General features: G+C 49.7%; 1 long non-coding RNA gene across 2 annotated transcripts in view; it reads right to left on the minus strand.

Annotated features, from left to right (window-relative positions):
* The window catches only part of LOC148136021 (uncharacterized), a 69,862-nt gene extending 69,754 nt beyond the window's left edge, over positions 1 to 108 (minus strand). For both annotated transcript variants that reach the window (XR_015754757.1, XR_015754756.1), the window contains exon 1: positions 42 to 108. This is a non-coding gene — a long non-coding RNA (uncharacterized LOC148136021). The remainder of the gene's footprint in view (positions 1 to 41) is intronic.
* Positions 109 to 17,396: the final 17,288 nt, after the last annotated feature.

A 17,396-nucleotide genomic window follows, 5' to 3' on the forward strand; every position in this document is an offset into this window, starting at 1 on the left:
ATGGCGGCCGTTTCCCTGATCAGAGACCGCCACCTCTTTACCCGGGACTTGTGAATTCTCTCCGCTCCTTTCTCCCAGCGAGGCTCCCACACACCGGCTCTGAAGCCGATCGCAGCCGCTGCCGGGGAAAGCAGCTCCATGTCTCACTCTCTCTCTCTCTGTCCTGACCAATGTGACACTGCGCATGCTCTGCATAGAAACCAAACTGCGCGTGCGTCAGAGGTTATCAGTGAGTTTATAGAGAATATTCATATTCGCACAGACTGATGGGTAGAATATTCGTCATTAACAATTGCTTTGTCGAGTTATAATCATTGAGATGTCTCACACGTAAATTGTCCGGTCCAAATCAACCGTACCGGCCAGGTATGTAAATTACCAATCGTTCTGGGAGTTTGAAAAGAAGTTTCTTACTCGAGTAGTGTAAATCGATTGGAAATATGTACGTTATCAGATTTACATTTCAACTACAGTATTTTTTAAAAATCTCACATTGACTTATGAGAGACGTTTAATGCTCCACTATGTCGTGAGAATGATCAATCCTGCAAAATAGTTTGCTCTCTGACCAATCTTGAAGCGTTCACTCCCGAGAATGCTTTGGCCCCTCTCCTCATTCACTCTGGTTAGAGGACCGGCCGCTACTCGGTCCTTCTGTTCCGCCCCTTCCTCCCAATTGCTGAGTTGATTCAGGCTTGACTTAGCAGGCAAGGGACAAATGAAGTTCGAGTCGATGTTGTGTGACGCGGTGAAAATATCCCGAATCTTGGACGGAGAGGCCTGCGTTCAATTCACAGCTTGTGTAGGTGTGTGTAATAACAACTTTTAACAGGTTCATTAGGAAAACCAAGGGAAGTCAGGAACAGAGTGAAAACAAGAGAAAATGCATGCAATGTGGTGGGGCTCTCAATGCTCAGATTATTTGACTCTTTACCAAGCTATTCAGGGTCCCAGTACAGACTGTTGCACTCCTCTTAGCGCACAGCCAGATACCACGATTGTGGGGCAAAGTGGTGGGATGCAGAGGTGCTTTTCTGGAAGGCGCTCGGTTTTTGTGGTGAAAACAGTTGAGAACGAGTCGGGTTTTGTATGGAGCTACCTGTCCCCCTCCTGTTGCAGCCTCTTATTACTGCCCTGACTACCTCGTACATGGAGAAAGTGAGGACTGCAAATGCTGGAGATCAGAGCTGAAAAATGTGTTGCTGGAAAAGCGCAGCAGGTCAGGCAGCATTCTCGACCTCGTACATGTTTGGTAGAGATCAATGACACTTCGTAAGCCCACAATACAAGATCCATCACTATGTTTAAGACAGTAAAAATCTCTTGTAGCACAATAGTCAGAGAACAATACAGCACAGAACAGGCCCTTCGATCCTTGATGTTGCGCCAACCTGTGAACTATTCTCAGCTCATCCCCCTACACTATCCTGAAATCACCCATGTGCTTATCTAAAGGATTGTTTAAATCTCACTAATGTGGCTGAGTTAACTACATTAGTAGGTAGTGGATTCCATGCCCTAACCACTCTGAGTAAAGAACCTGCCTCTGACATCTGCCTTAAATCTATCACCCCTCAATTTGTAGATATGCCCCCTCATACACACTAATGTCATCATCCTAGGAAAAAAGACTTTCACTGTCTACCCTATCTGAGCCTCTGATCATCTTGTATGTCTCTATCAAATCCTCTCTTAGCCTTCTTCTTGCCAATGAGAACACGTTCAAGTCTCTCAACCTTTCCTCATAAGACCTTCCCTCCAGACCACACAACATCCTGGTAAATATCCTCTGCGCCTTTTCCCATGCTTCCACATCCTTCCAGAAATATGGGTACCAGAACTGCACACAATATTCCAAATATGGCCACACCAGTGTTTTGTATAGTTGCAGCATGATATTGCGGCTCCAGAACTCAATCCATCTACGAATGAAGCCTAACACATTGTATGCCGCCTTAACAGTACTGTACACCTGGGTGGCAACTTTCAGGCATCTATGTATATGGCCTCCAACATCCTTCTGCACATCTACACTACCAAGAATCTTTCCATTGACCCAGTACTCTGCCTTCCTGTTATTCTTCACAAAGTGCATCACCTTACATTTAGCTGCATTGAACTCCATTTGCCACCATTCAGCCCAATTCTACAGTTTATCCAAGTTCCCCTGCAACCTGTAACATTCTTCCACACTGTCCACTACTCCACCGACTTTCGTGTTGTCTGCAAATTTACTAATCCATCCACCTATGCCTGCGTCTAAGACTTTTATAAAAATGACAAACAGCAGTGATCCCAAAACAGATCCTTGTGGCACACCACTAATAACCGCACTGGAGGCTGATTATTTTCCATCATCCACCACTCACTGCCTTCTTTCAGAAAGCCAGTTTCTAATCCAAACTGCTAAATCACACTCAATTCCATGTCACTGCATTTTCTCTAACAGCCTACCATGTGGAACCTTACCAATGCTTTACTGAAGTCCATGTATACCACGTCAACTGCCCCACCCTCATCTATATGCTTGGTCATCATCTCAAAAAACTCAATGAGGTTTGTGAGACACGACCTGCCCTTGACGAAACCATATTGATGATCTGAAATCATATTGTTGTTTGCCAGATGATTACAAATAGTGTCTCTTATAATCCTTTCCAAAACCTTTCCTACAACAGAAGTAAGGCTCACTGATATATAATTACCTGGGTCATCTCTACTGCCCTTCTTGATCAAGGGCATAACATTTGCAATCATTCAGTCCTCTGGTACTGAACTTACAGGCAATGACAACTCAATATCAAAGCTGAAGTCTTTGCTATCTTCTCCATAGCATCCCAGACAATCTACGGATAAATCCCATCTAGCCCAGGGGACTTGTCTACTTTCAATCCTTCTAGAATTGATAACACCTGTTCGTAACTAACTTTAATCCTTTCTAGTCTAACATCTTCTACCTCATTATTATCTACAATATTCTAATTTTCCTGAGTGAAAATCAATGAGAAATGTTTGTTTAGCACCTCTCCGATTTCCACAGTGTCCACACTCAACTTCCCATGTCTGTCTTAGATTGGCCCTATTCCTACCCTATCCTTTATTCCTCACATACCTATGGAAAGCTTTAGAGTTCTCCTTTATTCTATTCGCTAAAGACCGCTCGTGTCCTCTCTTTGCTCTTCTTAACTCTCTTTAAATCCTTCCTAGCTGATCTGTAAGTCTCCATCGCCTCATCTGTACCATTTGTCTCATCAACACATAAGCCTCCTACTTCTTCTTAACAAGAGATGCAATTTCTGTGGTAAACCACAGTTCCCTTACCTTATCACTTCCCCCCTGCCTGACAGGGACATACCTATCAAGGACACGCAATATCTGTTCCTTAAACCAGCTCCACATTTCCATTGTCTGCATCCACTGCATTTTGCTACCCCAACCTATGCATCCTAATTCTTGCTAAATTGCATTATAATTGCCACTGCCCCATCGATAGGTCTTCACCTGTGGCATGTACCTATCCCTTTTCATTGCTAAACTAAACATAACTGAATTATGATCACTCTCTCCAAAGTGCTCACCTACAACTAAATCAAACACCTAGTCCGGTTCATGACCAAGCACCAGATCCAATGTGGCCTCCCCTCTTGTCGGCCCTTTGACATACTATGTCAGGAAACCCTCCTGTACACATTAGACAAAAACTGATCCATCCGACGTACTAGAGTTATAGCATTTCCAGTCAATGTTGGGGAAGTTAAAGTCCCCCATAATGACCACCATGTTACTTTCACTCCTACCCAGAGTAATTTTGCTAATCCTCTCTTCCCCCTCCCTGGAACTCTGTGGTGGCCTATAAAAAATCCAAGCAGTGTGATCCCCCCTCTCCTGTTTCTAACCTCAGCCCACACTACTTCAGTAGACAAGTCCTCATCAAATGTTCTCTCAGCCACCGTTATACTATCCTTGATTAACATGACATGCATGGGCCCATTGCGGTGCTTCAAATTCCATGAGGCAGCCATACTGTCTATGACAGACAGACTCAGTCTGGAACCTCCTCTATCCTTAAGACCTTATGCACTGCCCTACGCTCCTCCATTTCCCCTTTGCACATTCCCTTTTCAACCCACCCCACCTGCATCACTCCACAATTGGAGCTGTCAAGGACAGAAGTCTGTGGAAAACCCTCCCTAACCTTCTCTAACCTCTTTTAAGATGTATTTTAAAATCATTCTCCTTAATCAATGTTTTGATCATCCATGAAGCACCTTAGGAGATTTGCCATTGTGAAAGATTCCATACAAAGCAAGTAGTTGTTGTTATTGCTGTACATTAGGAGAAACAGGAATGATGCTTTCAAAATTCTAACAAGAAAGTCACTGATAGGCGCAGTGTGTAGGCCAAATAATAACATCACATTGGGATGGGCAATAAACAAAGAAATAACTAATGCCTGTAAAAATGGCATGTCTATTACCATGGGTGATTGTAATCTACATGTAGATTGGTCGAACCAGCTCAGTCAGGGTAGCCTTGAGGAATTCATTAAGTGTATCCATGATAGTTTTTTTGAACAGTATGAAATGTAACCGAGAAGGAGCAAGCTATCCAAGATCTGGCCCCTGTGCAATGAGACAGGAATAATTAATGACCTCAGAGTTAGGGATCCTCTTGAAAGAAGTGATCACTGTATGGTTGAAGTTAGAATACATATGGAGAGTGTGAAGATAAAATCTAATACCTTGGTCCTGTGCTTGAACATGGGGAACTAAAATAGAATGAGGGAGAACCTGGACAAAGTAGACTGGAAACAAAGATTTTATGGTGGGACAGTTGATGAACAGTGAAAGATTTTCAAAGACATTTTAGGAAGTGCTCAGCAAAGGCATATTCCAGTGAAAAGGAAGGACTGTTCCTTCCTCACTGTTCCTCACTGTAAACGATGTCTCTTATTTTTATGTCATCTGCAAACTTACAATGTGCACTCTTGTCCAAATCATTGATATAGATAACAAACAGCAATGGGCCCAGCACAGACCCCTGAGGCACTCCACTGGTCACAGGTCTCCAGTCCGACAAGCATACCTCCACCATAGCCATGTTTTGCCAATTTGCCAGTTCACCTTGGATTCCATACGATTAACCTTCTGTAGTGGCCTACTATGTGGAACCTTATTAAAGGCCTTACTGAAACCCATATAGACTATGTTCACTACCCTGCTCTCGTCAAGCTTCGTGAACACTTTCTCAAAAATCTCTAACAAAATTTGTAAGGCATGATCCGGCATGTGCAAAGCCATGCTGACTGCTCCAAGTCAAACTCTGTCTTTCCAAATGCATGCGCATCTTATCTCTCAGAACCTTCTCAAGTGGTTTAGCGAAAACAGGTGTGAAGCTTAATGGTCTATATTTCCCAGGCTTTTCTTTGCAACCATTCTTGAATAAGGGCACAACATTTGCTACTGCCCAGCCTTCCGGGATCTTGGCCCTTAAACTTTATCTTTCGCCTCTTGCAGTGCTCTTCGATTTGTCTGGTCAGGACCGAGAGATTTGTCTGGCTTTGTGCATTCTAATATGTCCAACAGCACATCTACTGTGATATGGACAGTACCAAGATATGACAATTAACCTCCCAAAGGTTGCAGGTCTTCATGTCTTTCTTCATGGCAAACACAGAGGCGAAATTGAGGACCTTACACATTCAGGTTTTACACATGCATGCCCATTTTGGATTTTAAGGTATCCTATTCTCTCTCTAGTTGTTCTTTATCTTTACTATACTGAATTTGGATTCACCCTAATCTTCTTAGCTAAGGCTATCTCAAACCCCCTTTTCTCCTTGCTGATTTCCTTCTTTAGTAAGCTCCACTATCCCCTGTATACCTCCAGGGATTCCCTTGGTATGAGCTGCCTGAACCTGAGCCACGCCTTCTTTTTTTCTGGCCAGAGCTTCAATATCTCTTGATCTCCAGGGTTTTCTCTTCCAGTCTCATTTTACCTTCACCCTCACAGGAAAATGGAAACCTTGAACTCGAACTATCTCACTTTTACAGCTCTCCCACCTGCCCGAGATCCTTTTACCTCGAAACAAACTACACCAATCATCCCTGCAATCCCCTGTCTAATTCCAACAACATACCCCAGTTTAGAACTTGAATCCGTGGACCAATTTTGTCCCTCCCATAACTATTTTAAAATTACTACAACTCTAATCACTTTTCCCAAAATGCTCCCCCACTTTATCTCCTTCACCTATCCTGCCCTATTTCCCAACAGTAGGTCGAATTTGTCCCTTCCCGAGTAGGATACTCTATATATTGCTTGTGGAAACTTTCCTGAACTGTTTCCATTTGCATTTCTCCATCGCAGTGATTTTCACATCCACGGCACCCCTTGTCAAGGCACAGTGGAGATATGGAGTGTAGATGGATGGGAGCTGCATATCCTGTCACTTCCAATATTGGCTGCAAGTTTCTCCACACTGGGCAGCGATCTAACACAATGTAATCGAACAATGCAACAGCCTGGGATAATATATGAATGAACCAGTGCAGTCTGCACAGCTCCCCACGCTGGACATTTAGCCCATGATTATAGATCAGGCATTGGTGTAGGCTGCACAGAGTTCCATTCTGGATATTGCTGGGTTGCATTCAGCAGTACGGGAGCCGGATCGACACAGTGCTCCATCCTGAAAGTATAATGGATGGGGTGGTTATGTGAGTTGGATTGCGAATGTGAGAGAACTAAACATCTGGCAATACATTTATTTTTTGTTTTCATTCTTGTGATTGGAGCCTTCAAATCCTGACTCATCTGGTTAGACTCATCCTTCTGGATAAATCATGGTGACTGTTGTTCCAGCATCTGAGTCTGCAACATGACCAACAAATGGAGCAGAGGCTGCAGAGGGGAGTCTCCGTAAACTGGAATGAGGGAATCACAATCAGATTAGCCGTGGTCTTAGCGAATGGTGGGCAGGATTGAATGGACCACTAATGCAACTTATCATATATTTCTGTTTGTTCCAAGCAAACTCCCCGTCTCTCCCAGTGTCCCATACTGGTGGGGAGTGAGTCACCTCCTCCTGTTCCTGGGTAACAGGATCCTCGGGCCTCACTAGCCTCCAGATTTCCCTGTGACCAAGATTCCAGCAGTTGAGTGACTGCCTCCTGTTCCTGTGTCCCAGTCTCGAGCAGTTGAGTGACTGCCTTCTGTTCCTGTGTCCCAGTCTCGAGCAGTTGAGTGACTGCCTCCTGACCCACTCACACTCACTCCATCACCGTCACCCTGATCCCTCACACTCAATCAATTACCGCCACCCTGACCCCCTCACACTCACTCCATCACCATCACCATCACCCTGACCCCCTCACACACCCTGCGTCACAGTCACCCTGATCCCCTCACACTCACTCCATTACCGTCAACCTGTCCCCCCTCGCTCTCTCCATCACAGTCACCCTGACTCCCTCACACTCACGCAATCACTGATCCCCTCACTCCCTCACATTCACTCCATCACCGTCACACGGAACCCCTCACACTCATGCAATCACTGATCCCCTCACTCCCTCACACTCACTCCATTACCGTCAACCTGTCCCCCTCTCGCTCACTCCATCTCAGTTACCGGACACCCTCTCGCTCACTCCATCTCCGTCACACTGACCCCCTCACACTCACGCAATCACTGATCCCCTCACCCCCTCATACTCACTTCATTAATGTCAACCTGTCCCTCTCTCGCTCACTCCATCACAATCAACCTGTCCCCCTCTCGCTCACTTCATCACAGTCACCCTTACTCGCTCACAGTCACACCACCACAGTCACCATGAACACCTCACATGCTCTTCATCACCCTCACCCTGACCCCCACACACTCACTCCATCACCCTCACACTCACTCCATCACCCTCACACTGACCCCCTCGCACTCACTCCATCACCGTCACCCTGACACCCTCACACTCAGTCCAACACCGTCACACTTACCGCTAACACTCTCCATCACGGTCACCCTGACTCCCTCACACTCACTCCATCACCGTCACCCTGAAACCCTCACACTCAGTCCAACACCGTCACACTTACCGCTAACACTCTCCATCACAGTCACCCTGACTCCCTCACACTCACTGAATCACAGTCACACTGACCCCTTCACACTCATTCCATAACCGTCACATTGATCCCCTCACACTCACTCCTTCACCGTCACCCTGACCCCCGTCACACTCACTCTATTACCGGTACACAGATCCCCACACAGTCACTCCATCACCGTCACCCTGATCCCTCACACTCACTCCATCACTGTCACCCTGACCCACTCACACTCACTCCATCACCATCACCCTGATCCCTCACATTCACTCCATCACCGTCACACTGATCCCTCACACTCACTCCATCACCCTCACCATGACCCCCTCACACTCACTTCATCACAGTCACCCTGACCCACTCACACTCACTCCATCACCGTCACACTTACCCCTCACATTCTCCATCACCGTCACATTGATCCCCTCACACTCACTCCTTCACCGTCACCCTGACCCCCGTCACACTCACTCCATCACCAGTACACAGATCCCCTCACAGTCACTCCATCACCGTCACCCTGACCCACTCTCACACACTCTATCACCCTGACCCCGTCACATTGATCCCCTCACACTCACTCCTTCACCGTCACCCTGACCCCCGTCACACTCACTCCATCACCAGTACACAGATCCCCACACAGTCACTCCATCACCGTCAACCTGTCCCCCTCTCGCTCACTCCATCTCAGTCACCCTGACCCCCTCTCGCTCACTCTATCACCGTCACACTGACCCCCTCACACTCACGCAATCACTGATCCCCTCACCCCCTCACACGCACTCCATTACCGTCATCCTGACCTCCTCACACTCACTCCATCACCGACACCCAGACCCCCTCACACTCACTCCATCACCGTCACCCTGACTGACTCACACTCACTCCATCACTGTCACCCTGACCGCCTCACACTCACTCCATCACCGTTACACTGACCCCTCACACCCACCCTGTCAACGTCACCCTGATCCCCTCACACTCACTCCATCACCGTCACCCTGACCCACTCACACTCGCTCCATCACCGTCACCCTGATGCCTCACACTCACTCAATCACCGTCACCCTGATCCCTCACACTCACTCCATCACCGTCAACCAGACTCACTCAAACTCACTCCATCATCGTCACCCTGACCCCCCACACTCACTCCATCACCATCACACGGATCCCCTCACACTCATTCCAACACCGTCTCCCTGACCCCCTCACACTCACTCCATCACTGTCACCCTGATCCCCTCACACTCACTCCATCACCGTCACACTAATCCCTCACACTCACTCCATCACCCTCACCCTGACCCCCTCACACTCACTTCATCACAGTCACCCTGACACCCTCACACTCACTTCATCACAGTCACCCTGACACCCTCACACTCAGTCCAACACCGTCACACTTACCCCTCACACTCACTGAATTGACAGTCACACTGACCCCTTCACACTCATTCCATAACCGTCACCCTGACCCCCATCACACTCACTCCATCACCAGTACACAGATCCCCTCACACTCACTCCTTCACCGTCACCCTGACCCCCGTCACACTCACTCCATAACCGGTACACAGATCCCCTCACAGTCACTCCTTCACCATCACCCTGACCCCCGTCACACTCACTCCATCACCGGTATACAGAATCCCTCACACTCACTCCATCACCGTCACCCTGATCCCTCACACTCACTCCATCACTGTATCCTGACCGCCTCACACTCACTCCATCACCGTCACCCTGACCCCCTCACACTCACTCCATCACACCCCCGATCCCTCACATTCACTCAATCACCATCTCCCTGACCCACTCACATTCACTCCATCACCGTCACCCTGACCCCGTCACACTCACTCCATCACCATCACCCTGACTCCCTCACACTCAATCTCCATCACCCTGATCCCCTCACACTCACTCTATCAACGTCACCCTGACCGCCTCACACTCACTCCATCAAAGTCACCCTGACCGCCTCACACTCACTCCATCACGGTCACCCTCACCCCCTCACATTCACTCCATTACCGTCACACTGACTCCCTCACACTCACGCAATCACTGATCCCCTCACCCCCCTCACACTCACTCCATTACCGTCAACCTGTCCCCCTCTCGCTCACTCCATCACAGTCACCCTGACACCCTCTCGCTCACTCCATCACCGTCACACTGACCCCCTCACACTCACGCAATCACTGATCCCCTCACTCCCTCACACTCACTTCATTACTGTCAACGTGTCCCCCTCTCGCTCATTCCATCACAATCAACCTGTCCCCCTCTCGCTCACTCCATCACAGTCACCCTTACTCCCTCACACTCACACCGCCACTCCATCACCGTCACCCTGACCCCCTCATACACACTCCATCACCGTCACCCTGACACCCTCACACTCAGTCAAACACCGTCACTCTTACCCCTCACACTCTCCATCACGGTCACCGTGACTCCCTCACACTCACTGAATCACAGTCACACTGACCCCTTCACAGTCATTCCATAACCGGTACACAGATCCCCTTCCAGTTACTCCATCACCGTCACCCTGATCCCCTGACACTTAGTCCATCACTGTACCCTGACCACCTCACACTCACTCCCTCACTTTAACCCAGACCCACTCACACTCACTGCATCACCGTCATCTTGATCCCAAACACTCACTCAATCACCGTCACGCTGACCCCCTCACACTCACTCCATCACCATTACCCCTGACCCCCTCACACACCCTGCGTCACCGTCACCCTGATCCACTCACACTCACGACATCACCATCACACGGATCCCCTCACAACCACTCTGTCACCGTCACCCTGATCCCCTCACACTCATTCCAACACCGTCTCCCTGACCCCCTCACACTCACTCCATCACTGTCACCCTGATCCCCTCACACTCACTCCATCACCGTCACACTGATCCCTCACACTCACTCCATCACCCTCACCCTGACCCCCTCACACTCACTTCATCACAGTCACCCTGACACCCTCACACTCAGTCCAACACCGTCACACTTACCCCTCACATTCTCCATCACCGTCACCATGACTCCCTCACACTCACTGAATCACAGTCACACTGACCCCCTCACACTCACTCCTTCACCGTCACCCTGACCCCCGTCACACTCACTCCATCACCGTTACACAGATCCCCTCACCGTCACTCCGTCACTGTCACCCTGATCCCTCACACTCACTCCATCACTGTACCCTGACCACCTCACACTCACTCAATCACCGTCACCCTGACCGCCTCACACTCACTCCATCATCATCACCCTGACCCACTCACACTCACTCCATCACCGTCACCCTGATCCCTCACATTCACTCAATCACCATCACCCTGATCCCTCACACTCACTAAATCACCGTCACCCTGTCCCCCTCACACCCACTCCATCACCATCAACCTGACCCCCTCACACACCCTGCGTCACCGTCACCCTGATCCCCTCACACTCACTCCATCACGTCACACTGACCCCCTCACACTCACTACATCACCATCACACGGATCCCCTTGCAACCAATCTGTCACCGTCACCCTGATCCCCTCACACTCATTCCAACACCGTCTCCCTGACCCCCTCACACTCACTCCATCACCCTCCCAATCCCTCACATTCACTTAATCACCATCTCCCTGACCCACTCACATTCACTCCATCACTGTCCCACTGACCCCCTCACACTTACTCCATCAACGTCACCCTGACCGCCTCACACTCACTCCATCAACGTCACCCTGACCGCCTCACATTCACTCCATCAACGTCACCCTGACCGCCTCACACTCACTCCATCACGGTCACCCTCACCCCCTCACATTCACTCCATCACGGTCACCCTCACCCCCTCACACTCACTCCATTACCGTCAACCTGTCCCCCTCTCGCTCACTCCATCGCAGTCACCCTGACACCCTCTCGCTCACTCCATCACCGTCACCCTGACCCCCTCAAACTCACTCAATCACCGTCACGCTGACCCCGCCACACTCACTCCATCACCGTCACCCTGACCCCCTCACACTCACTCCATCACCGTCACCCTGACCCCCTTACACTCATTCCATCACCGTTACACTGACCCCTCACACTCACCCCGTCAATGTCACCCTGATCCCCTCACACTCACTCCATCACCATCAACCAGACCCACTCAAACTCACTCCATCATCGTCACCCTGAACCCCCACACTCACTCCATCACAGACAGCCTGGCCCCCTCACACTCACTACATCACCATCATACGGATCCCCTCACAACCACTCTGTCACCGTCACCCTAATCCCCTCACACTCATTCCAACACTGTCTCCCTGACCCCCTCACACTCACTCCATCAATGTCACCCTGATCCCCTTACACTCACTCCATCACCGTCACCCTGACCCCCTCACACTCACTTCATCAAGGTCACCCTGACACCCTCACACTCAGTCCAACACCATCACACTTACCCCTCACACTCTCCATCACCGTCACCCTGACTCCCTCATACTCACTGAATTGACAGTCACACTGACCCCTTCACCCTCATTCCATAACCGTCACATTGATCCCCTCACACTCACTCCTTCACCGTCACCCTGACCCCCATCACACTCACTCCATCACCGGTACACAGATCTCCTCACAGTCACTCCATCACCGTCAACCTGATCCCTCACACTCACTCCATCACCGTCACCCTGATCCCTCAACTCACTCCATCACCGTCACCCTGACACCCTCACACTCAGTCCAACACCGTCACACTTACCCCTCACACATTCCACCACCATCACACATGCTGCCCCACACCACCCTCACCGTCACGCCCACCCCCAAACACTCCACCACCCTCACACACACTGCCCCACACCACCCCCACCGTCACACCCACCCCCACACACTCCACCACCCTCACACACTGCCCCACACCACCACACACTCCACCACCCTCACACACACTGCTCCACACCACCCCCACCGTCACACCCACCCCCACACACTCCACCACCCTCACACACTGCCCCACACCACCACACACTCCACCACCATCACAGACACTGCCCCACACCACCCCCAACCATCACGCTCACTCCCTCACTCTCCACCACCATCACAGACACTGCCCCACACCACCCCCAACCATCACGCTCACTCCCTCACTCTCCACCACCATCACAGACACTGCCCCACAGCACCCTCACAGTCACGCTCACCCCTACACACTCCACCACCCTCACACACACTGTCCCACACCACCCCCACCATCACGCTCACCCCCACACACTCCACCATTCTCCTACACTCTCCCCTACCATCACATTCACTCTCCGGCACAGTCGCCCACTATCACACTCACTCCACCACACAATGCCCCACTGTCATGCTCACTCACCCTGCACAAAGCCTCACCATCAGACTCACTCAAATACACTCTCCCCCACTGTAAGGCTCACTCCCCCACACACAGCCCCACCCTGGTTCTCAGACCCCGTGCACTCCCCCACGATCATGCTCACTCTCCCGCACACACCCATTGTCCCGTTCACTCCCCTGCATACGCCCCCACTGTCACTCTCTCTCCCCCGTACACTTCCCTACCATCAGGCTCACTCCCTCACACACTCCCCTGGCATCACACTCACTCCCCCACGCAGTCCCCCACCATCACGCTCACTCCATCGCACACTCCCCCAGCATCACACTCACACACCCATGCAGTCTCCCACCATCACACTCCTCTCATACCTTAAGCTGAGCTCCTGCTTGTGAACACCGACCCAGTTGATCCCCTCTAAATGGCCTTTAACCCCATCCCCATTCTATTCCCTGAGTAACAGTCAGTATGTCCCACACAATGTGTTCTGTTTGTGATATCCTGTTGTACCAGTCTCACCACCTGTTAACCCCTAGTAACGGCTCGTGTTCCCACACCCACTATGTCCCTGAGCAATGGCGTTTGGCCCAAGCTCAATACTGTTGCCCTGGCAATGGCCTGATATGCCATCCCAATCTCTGTTCCTCAACATCGGCCTGAAGATCGACAACCCTCTTCTATTCCCCCAGCACCGAAGGATTCCAAGAAGACAGTAACATTGGGAGGTTATGATCGCAAGATGGAGAGAGAGTGAATGAGATTGGGGAAGGCAAGGACAGTGGAATTGAGTGAGTAAATGGGAAAAGGAGAGAGAAATAGCAGCATAGTGTGAGAGTGGGAGAGATATATGGAGGGACAATAGACAATATATTGTCTATTGTCTATTGAGAGGGACAAAGGGAGCAAGGTGAATTCTGCTGAGAGCCAAGTTGGAGTGGGAGACCCAGAGATGAAAGTAAGGACAGAGGGAGTTAAACCCAGCTCCTGAGTTCAGAGCGCGGTGCCCTCCCCTTCCCTGAGGACCAGGATTAGGGGCTGAGTCTGTCTCTCTCCAGCTCAGCTTCTCCAACACAAAGACACACAACATCGTTCACTCTGCTGCTCGGCACGCTTTAATGAACATTTTTATTGTTTACAAATGGAAGTGATGGATACAGTCAGTGGGATGGTGCCTTTTCTCACTGGCCCCTGAGTTCTGAGAAACATTTAAATGTTTCCCTGTAACCCCCCTGTGGGATAGGGATGGACAAACCAGTGCTACCCTCAGTCTGTTACCATAGCGACAGGTTTCTCCATCGCTGAAACACTGAACTGAAATGAGAAAATCCCGGATGGATTGATTAATGAGGGAATTTGATGGATGATGGGTTTGGGTGAAGGGATATTTCAGCACATTCTTCAGCTGCTGCCTGAACTTATTCTGGGTCACGGCATAAATTGCCGTGTTTGTGCAGCAACTGAGGAGCTGCAGCATGAAGCCCAATTCCTGCACAAACCAATGGAGATTCACAGACTGATACCCAATAAACCACATCCGTCTCCATATAGAATACAGCATTAACGTTTACCATAACAGGATGAAATTGGCCGAGATCACAAACAGTAAAATGAAGGATTTTTTTTCGATTTCTGATTTCAGTGTCAGACTGAGCGTCCCCATTGGTGTGAGCGCGGAGTCTCCTGCGGGCTCTGCTGGTCACTAAAATGTATCTGACGGTGAGAACATTGAGCAGCAGAATCAGGAGCAATGGGACCCCCGGGGTTAGAATGTGGTGGAGGGACTCGATTGTGACCCAGACACTGGAGGATAGACCAGCGACTGTTACATCACAAAACCAGGAGACGTTCATCAGCCAATACCGAGCCTTGAGAATAAAATACCAGGAAATGTCCTTTAAACAGCTCAGCACAGTCACTGCTCCCAGAACCACAGCCGCCGTTTTCTCACTGCAATATTTACTTTTCAGCTTCTGGCAACAAATGGCCACAAACCGATCAAAGGTGAAAGTGACGGTGAACCAGACAGAGCAGTCAGTGGCTGCATAAAGCAGGACGGCATGGATATTACACACGGGGACGGAGTCCCTCAGGAAATAAAACTGTTCCCGATAAACAATGGGAATGTGTCTCAGGATCAGGTCGAGGATAATGACCAGGAGATCCGCCGCTGCCATGGCCCCCAGGTAACGTCTGACACATGGAGACAATCCACAATCTTTATAAAGCAGGACGTAGATGGTCACTACGTTAACTGTGAGGAAGGAAAACAAACACATTATCCATCAGCCTGGAGGCAAAGGGACCCGTTTGATCGGGGACCCAGTGAGATTTTCAAATGTGTCCCTGTATTCAGGGATTTATTAAAATAATTGGAGTGGAATAACAAATGGGAAGGTCTGAATTATTGACGAAAATTGACGTAAACCACAAGAAACCCTCCCTCCCCAAACACACAGAGACACATCCATAACGACAGATGGTTTCTGGAACTTTCCCACACACTCGCCCAATCAAGAGCAGACACAGGTCACTCCTTCCCAGTTCCTAATACGGAGGGTGGAAACATTGCTGTCCTGAAGGATTCTCTCCCAGTTTCCTGAAGGCAACGGAGTTTGGGAATTCCTGTCTTTCGGTCTAAATTGTGGTCGATCCTGTGTTGAGAAGAAATGTAAATGCAGGGAAAAGGTATTCACCCCTTTAACTGCCTGAGGGGCCTTCGGAACAGTGTCTCCTTCTCCCTGATCTCTTCCCTCGGGATCTTATCGTTTGTTCAATTCACTGACGTCTGGACGTTCACAAACAATGTCAGGGACAGAATGTTCCGGGGAATGTCAGTTATAGAATGTCAGGGACAGAACGTTCCAGGGAATGTCAGTTATGGAATGTTAGGGACAGAACGTTCCGGGGAATGGCAGTTAGAGAATGTTGGGAACAGAACGTTCTGGGAATGGCAGTTATAGAATGTCAGGGATAGAACGTTCCGGGGAATGTCAGTTATAGAATGTCGGGGACAGAACGTACCTTGACCTGTCCATCACCTTTCCCCCCCTACCGACCCCACCAACATGATGTACTGTGCCTGGGCACACTGTAACATTAATGGGGTGAGAGACGGAAGGTCCAATCACAGGAATGGGAACTAAAGGCATTGCCAGATCAGCTGAAATGGTTAGATATACCACATTCTCAATCCACCTCACAGAACCAGCCCAGACACCATACACCCAGGGGAGATATCTGTTCACCGTGGAACACTGTGACGACCAGGCCAGTGTCCTGCTCAGTACAACCCAGCAATCTGTCCAGATTCATCCATTGCACTGGTCAATACAACCCAGAAATCTGTCCAGAGTGGAACACTGCACAGATCAGATCAGGGCATTGATCTATAAACACGGACTGATATCTATCCAACACGGGGAGCTGTGCAGACCACAGCAGGGCACTAATATGTGAAGCTGAAACAAATATCCATCCAGCATGGGGAGCTGCACAGACCATATCATTGCAGTATCTATAAACCTCAACCAGATAGTCTGACCAGCACAGTGAACTGTGCAGTGATCACCTGTCAATTGATTTGCAAACCTGGAGCAGTTACCCTCCAAGTGAGTAGAGCTGTGTACACCACCCCAGTGCATTGATCTGTAACCAGGAGCAGTTACCCTCCCAGCATGTAGGACTGTGTACCCCACCCCAGTGCATTGATCTGTAAACCAGGAGCAGTTACCCTCCCAGCATGTAGGACTGTGTACACCACCCCAGTGCATTGATCTGTAAACCAGGAGCAGTTACCCTCCCAGCATGTAGGACTGTGTACACCACCCCAGTGCATTGATCTGTAAACCAGGAGCAGTTACCCTCCCAGCATGTAGGACTGTGTACACC

This window comes from Chiloscyllium plagiosum, unplaced genomic scaffold (assembly GCF_037043375.1).
Source record: "Chiloscyllium plagiosum isolate Xiang-an unplaced genomic scaffold, Cpla_swu_hap1 HiC_scaffold_47, whole genome shotgun sequence".
Classification (NCBI taxonomy): Eukaryota; Metazoa; Chordata; class Chondrichthyes; order Orectolobiformes; family Hemiscylliidae; genus Chiloscyllium; species Chiloscyllium plagiosum.